Source organism: Calliphora vicina, chromosome 4 (genome assembly GCF_958450345.1).
Source record: "Calliphora vicina chromosome 4, idCalVici1.1, whole genome shotgun sequence".
Classification (NCBI taxonomy): domain Eukaryota; kingdom Metazoa; phylum Arthropoda; class Insecta; order Diptera; family Calliphoridae; genus Calliphora; species Calliphora vicina.
The window spans coordinates 79,046,172-79,052,776 of NC_088783.1; positions in this window are offsets into that span (position 1 = coordinate 79,046,172).

Consider the following 6,605-nt stretch of genomic DNA (forward strand, 5'->3'; position numbering starts at 1 on the left):
CCCATAACCTATTTTCCTAGTTCCCCTGAGTGCTGGTCCAAGAAAAAAAAGATCAAGGCCAAGTATTTGTGCGACTTATTCCGTGTTAGTCTGTAATTCAATTGGACAAAGTGAAGTAGGGTTGGCTGTGAAGTTGAAGAGGACACAGTCAATGCAGGACCAGTAGAAATTAAGCCTGGTGATCCATACTGACCTGTGTGGCTATGTGGGCGACCTCCAAGTACGATATTAATGTGGTAACATGCGACTTGTAGAATTGATTAATGTCTCTATGAATGCATAATTGACTGGGCAATATGGACTCCAATTTAGACTCCAACGACTACGATATAGAGATTGAGCTTTATCTCCTTCGTGGAGTAGAATATCATGATGCTGATGATTTCGATGCTGATAGTTGACGAAGTTGCGTATTTTGCTGAGATAACGATTTACTAGATCTCATAGGTTAACAGCGCTACCCTTCGCCATAATGCTCCAATCGTGCGCGAAGTCTAGAGAGCTCTGAGAACCTCATTATTTATCATAAAAACTGTTGACAGGTACTCGACATCCCGCTTGCATATTAAAGGCCTCTTCTACTTCAGTTGGTTTGTAAAGTTGTGGTGTTTCCCAGACTTTAAGGGGTCTCTTGCTGCTCAATGAATAGCGAGAAAATATAGGTTAGAATATTGTGGTATCTGCCAACTTTCATGCTCAAGTTGCAATTTTAAAAAGAAATAGCCAACATTTCCGTCGAGCTCTCTAATATTGCACCTTCTTCACGGCTTCGTGATAGTTGGCGTATTGGAAAATCATTGAGTGGCTTTTTATGGTTTATGTAATTACCGTGTAACCTATAAGTCATGTGAGATGTCGTCATTTTAGGTTAAAGAAGGTGGATTCACAAATTGTTCCACCAACATTTCGTTCCCTGGAAACAGGCTCTATCACCGTCCAGAAAGGTCCCGATGTCGGAAAATTAATTTGTTGGACAACTTACTACTAGTGGAACATATGTATATATTATAGAGTTCTATTCGTAAATGATGCCTATTTGTTCGTGGGGTTTGCCTGCAATCACAATATTAAGTGGCTGTATGAATTTATATATCTAAATTATTTTCCTTTGATGACCAGTTGAACTGAAAAATCAATGTCACTCTAGAATCGAGGTTGAGAAAGGCAATTGCTGAGTTCTTGTAACTATTGAATATGTGAAGACCCTGACCCGAAATTGGAGATCACAAGATTTGGTATTCCGCACGACTTCAGTTGCATTACTTTACGCAACAGTTCCTGAGGTGAAGGCCAAAATAGGTATTTCACTTTAACCGAGTTGATATGTGATGTGGTGCACTCGGTTTTGACATATTGTTCAGAGCCGTTGTCAGGGATGATTTAATTGAATTTCATTCAGGATGCGGTTCAGGCTTAAAATTAAAGCAGAGTAACTCGGGTCATTCTAGAACATAGAATGGCTGTAGTGGAAATGAGTTATATCAGTAGAATGATTCATTTTTCCTACACCTTTAAATTTTGGGCTGTATCTTTCATGGTTTCAGTTTCCTACAAGCTTTTGAAAAATTTGTATGAAAAAGTATCGATTTTTTACAACAGTACACCATTTTTCATTGAAATTGAGAAAATTCCATATGAAATTGAGAATTTCAAATTAAAATTAAGAAAAATCCAAATGAAATTGAGAATTTCAAATTAAAATTGAGAAAATTCTAAATGAAATTGAGAATTTCTATTTTAAATTGATAAAATTCTAATTAAAATTGAGAATTTCAATATAAAATTGAGAAAATTCCAAATGAAATTGAGAATTTCCATTTGAAATTGACAATATTACAAATTATTTTATATTAAATTTTAAGACCAATTTTAATTTACATATTTTGTGGTAGAAAATATGGCTGGTCTCGTGTTGGATCCCGGACAGTTCAGTACCTACTTTCCGTTGCCACAACATCCACATAATAGGAGTAATTGGTACCGCAAGCATTATTTAAATGAATAGTCGCAGAGGTTCGTTCACTGCCGAAAGCGCAAATGAACGGGTCAAAAGAGTTATTGATAGATGACAAGAGTTGGGCAATCAGTTATCTTAACTCGTCGACCATGTCCCTTGCCACAATCGTCTACCACAATCGTCACAAATGCTTAACCTTATTGAAATAATTTGGTCCAAAATTAACGATTCCAAGTCCTGTATAACTACTGGAGATTGCAACATCATTCCAACTAAGCGTTTTGGAATTGCAGATATGCCTGTTAATCAATGACAACATCACATATTTATGTTATTTGTTTAATATATATTATTTATGTAGAGTAAAATAACACTTTCACAATTTCATTTGGAACTTTCTCAATATCATGGATAATATTCTCAATTTCAATTAAAAATGGCGTATTCTTCATACAAATTGCTTACGTTTCTGAACGCTTCGTTTTACAAAATGAGGACCTAATTATTCTTTTAAGTTAAGAAAACAATTTAAAAAAAAATCAAAAACCAAACAAAAAACTTAAATAATGGCAATTTCTTCATCTTCACTCCGTAACGCACTGTCAAGCTATGTATACATGGTTGTCAGATCTTACAACGTTGTCAGAAAAATGTTCAGTAAATGTTTAACAACCATATGCTTCAACACATAAGTTCACATGTTAACCATTTTCTGAAAATGTTTCTGACAACCGTGCATTTATTATTAGCTTCAAACTTGAATTTCCCAATACCTCGACGTTGCCTTCGAGATTATTTCGGTATGCTTCATACAAATATAGTCATGTATCTGACAAAGAAACAAAGCTCTTGTTTAGATATGGTTGTAAAATCCGCACTGCTTCATTTAATGAGATGCGGAATCAGCATTTACATTCGCAAGTTTGTGTTTGCACACTAATAAAGGGTCTTAACCTACGTCCAATTACTCTATATAGTACCTACTCATTTAATTAACAAAATAATACATATTTAAATAGAAAACAAAGGTTTTTTCAATTCCTTACAAATAATAAAAAAAACAAATTATATTCAATGTATATCCAAGGCAGAACATTTTTTAAGCTTTTCAATGAATTAACAAGTATTTTGTGGTAGTAGATAAATAAATGGTTAGAATGGCACTTTAAATTACCAGAAAAAAAAAACAAAGGCTTAACAAAATTTGAAAATAAAAGAATTTCAAATGCTGAAAACAAAACCAACAAAAACTATTTAAAATTCTCGCGGATATTAAATTATTTCGGTAGAATTTTAGCAGGTTTTTTCTTTCGGTTTTTGTTAAATTATTTACGAGTTTTTTTATTTTTTTTATTTGAGGTTTTCAAGTTTCGTTTTTATTTGATTGTAAATTCTTATTTTTAGGAATTGTAAAACAAAGCCCAGCTATTTTCAAGCCTTTTTTTGTTGAAAATTTTATGAATTACTTTCGTTTTTTTGTTAGTATTTAGAACTTTAACGAGTATTATGATGAGATGAGTCTTTAAACATTATTTGGCAGCAGCAACAAGTTGTTTTATGAATTTGGAATGGCGTTTTTTGTTGGTTTGTCTGTTGCTTTTCTTTGTTCTGAATCTTCTGATTCTGATTATGGGCTTGTAAACAAATGATTTTATAGTTTTTTTGTGTTCATCTTTTTTTGTTTGAAAATTAACACAAGTACATGTTTTAGATCAATTTATTGTGATAAACTTTGTGTTCTTTTTTTATACTTATGTTGTTATAACATTTTGTAAACATTTAAATATTTGTTGAACATAAAATTTATTAACAATTCTCGGGAATTTTATTTAGGCATCGTTTTGGAAGATTTGTATACAAGATTTAGTTCTTTTTATAAACAAATAAGGAAGTTTATGATTCATAATGAAATGTTGGTTTAAAAACCTTTTAGAAAATAAACATATCTTGAACACTTTTATAATAAACACATTCACCTTTGCTATGTAATATTTAGCTGCAACAAAATTGAGCAATTAAACCTTATTATTTTGTAATTATTAATCGTTTTAACAAAAAAAATACCTCAAACCAGCCGCTCATAAATTCCTCAATTTCTTTTTGAAAAATTCATAACTTTACACACTGAAAACTAAACAAAAATGGGCTGTAACTTTGAACTTTGAACTACATTTAACCCATCATTAGAGTTTATTGGGAAAAAATCATTAATTTGATTATTGTTTCCTGAAAACAAAAAACACTTTTGTACAAAATCTTGTCTAAACCAAAAGGCAAAAACTGAAACATGCGTAACGAAAATCTGTGTTAGCATTTTGAAGCGTGTGAATATTTTTTTAAAAGAAAAAAAATTATCAAGTGTTGAACCAATTACCGCTCGGAAGGTTTTCTGCTTTGGCTTTATTTTTATGAGATGTGTAATAAAACTAACGAAATAAACGAAAATTAAAGTTTTTTTTTAATAGCTTAAAGGTAAAATAATTAAATACAATTTAATATCGTATTTAGCTAAGCTGGTTTTAAACGCACAAAAACACTCTCATAAACTCAATTTCAAAATCTCTGTATATATTTTAAAAGAGTTTAGTATATGATTTCAATCATGATATATCGATTTTTCATTTCAATCATAATTTTTGGGGCGTGCCACTAGGCTTCCTAAGGCGGTTATTTTATTTTGTTAAATTAACTATTTTGAGGGTTAATTATATTATACTATTTAATGGAACTATAAAAGTAATTAGTATTTGAAAAGCGTTTGGAATTTTGAGACGCAAAAGATTTTTGATATTTTTTTTTATTGAAATATTGATATGAAATATGATATTAATAATATCAATATTTTTACATCAGATCTATCCCAATAAGCACCAAGCACTTGAACATTTTGTTGGAATTTGACATGAAATCCAAATGTAATTTTTCTATTTTAGTTCAAGAGATACGGAAGGTCGAAATTTGTTTTTTATATATGACGTATATTTGCCATAAAATCATAAAGAAAATGAAATAAACCTGATTACAATTATATCATCCAAAGTTAAAGCATCTTTTTATATATTTCAACTTTGTATGTGTGAGTGATTTAAGTTTTTTCCCAAAAAAGTTCCCATATTTTTTTCTTTTATAGAAAATAAATTTTCTTTGGGACGATATACATTTCTTTATAATCTGGAAAGAGAACTTAATGCAAAAACGTATAAAGTAAAATTTGACTCACTTAAGCGGACATTGTGCCCCTCAGCTCTATTCAAACTTGGACAATTTTGAAACAAAATTTTAGGTTTGAGTAAAAAATTCTAAAAACGCAAAGCACCGATCCTCAAAAACTCTTCATATTTGTATAGCCCTATATGTTTTTTATATACATACATACAAAATGTTTTTACTATCATACTGTAAATAACATCAAAGTGGGTACTTTTCAAAATAAACTCAGTTTTTGGAACACATTATCGCCGTTTTATGAATTTTGGTGTTTGAAAACAAAGAATGGCAACAATAGTAATGCAATTAACTTAAGAATATGTAGATCTATATTACTTCCATATTTTATTGTGATGTCTGTAACCGTTCAAATTTTATATTAATTCAAAGTTTATATTTTTCGTGATGGAAACTACCAATTTAAAATCTTTTTAGTTTTTATGACGTTAGAAAAAACATAAAATTACTTTATTTCACTAAAATGTCAATCTTCAAATCAAAGGTTTCCACCGATATCAAAAACTTATATAAAAAGCTTATATTTACTCTTCAGGAGATCCACAAACCTTGCCCACTTTAAAATTTTTTTTCATATCTTGCTTCAAGCCGGTCTTGCGTCAACAACATTGGTTAACGTGATGGGCCCGGATCATACTGATAATTATTTGCCCATTCTTTGTTATTGCAGTGCAATACAGATCTATACACTCGAAAATACTTTTTTTTAACAACAAATCTTTGTTTTAGAGTCAAAAAATAGTAAAAACTAAATTTTTTAGGTACAAAGTGATCTTTGTGAGCTATTTAGAGTGCCTAGATATGTTGAGATTGTATTGTTATGTTCACAAGAGTTATTCAGATTTACCGTAGTTACAACTTTTCCAAATAATTTTCGTGAAAAATTTGGAGTTCATGGAAATTATTCTAAGAAAAGTGAAAAACCAATTTTTTCTTCAAATATTTTTTCCAAAAAAGTGCACGAAAAGGCTATTTTTGGGGGAAACAATTTTAACAAAATTTGTCTGGCGGAATCTCAGCTATATTATTGCAATATGAAGTAAATTAGCTGTTGGCCAAAAACTGATGACATCATTTTTGAGGGCCCACTGATTTTCAGAATCTTTGGGGGCCCATAAAAAATTGATCACCAAAATGGACAAACTGAGTATAGGGTTTTACTACCCTTTGGAACCTATACTGGCATGATCGTGTGTTTTTCCAAAAGTCTTCATTTGTTGCATAGAGCAATCGATAGTCGATTGATCCAGCCCCACATTCTGTAAATCAGTTGATACTGCAATCACTGTAGTGCAGTGAGTATTAATGGCCTTTCTGAACATTAAAGCTGCCTTTAATAATGTAAAACTGGTTTCGATGGTCTGGAGAGTCTGGATGTCAAGAATAATCGATTTGTATCTGCAATCATCGGAAACCAGAAGTA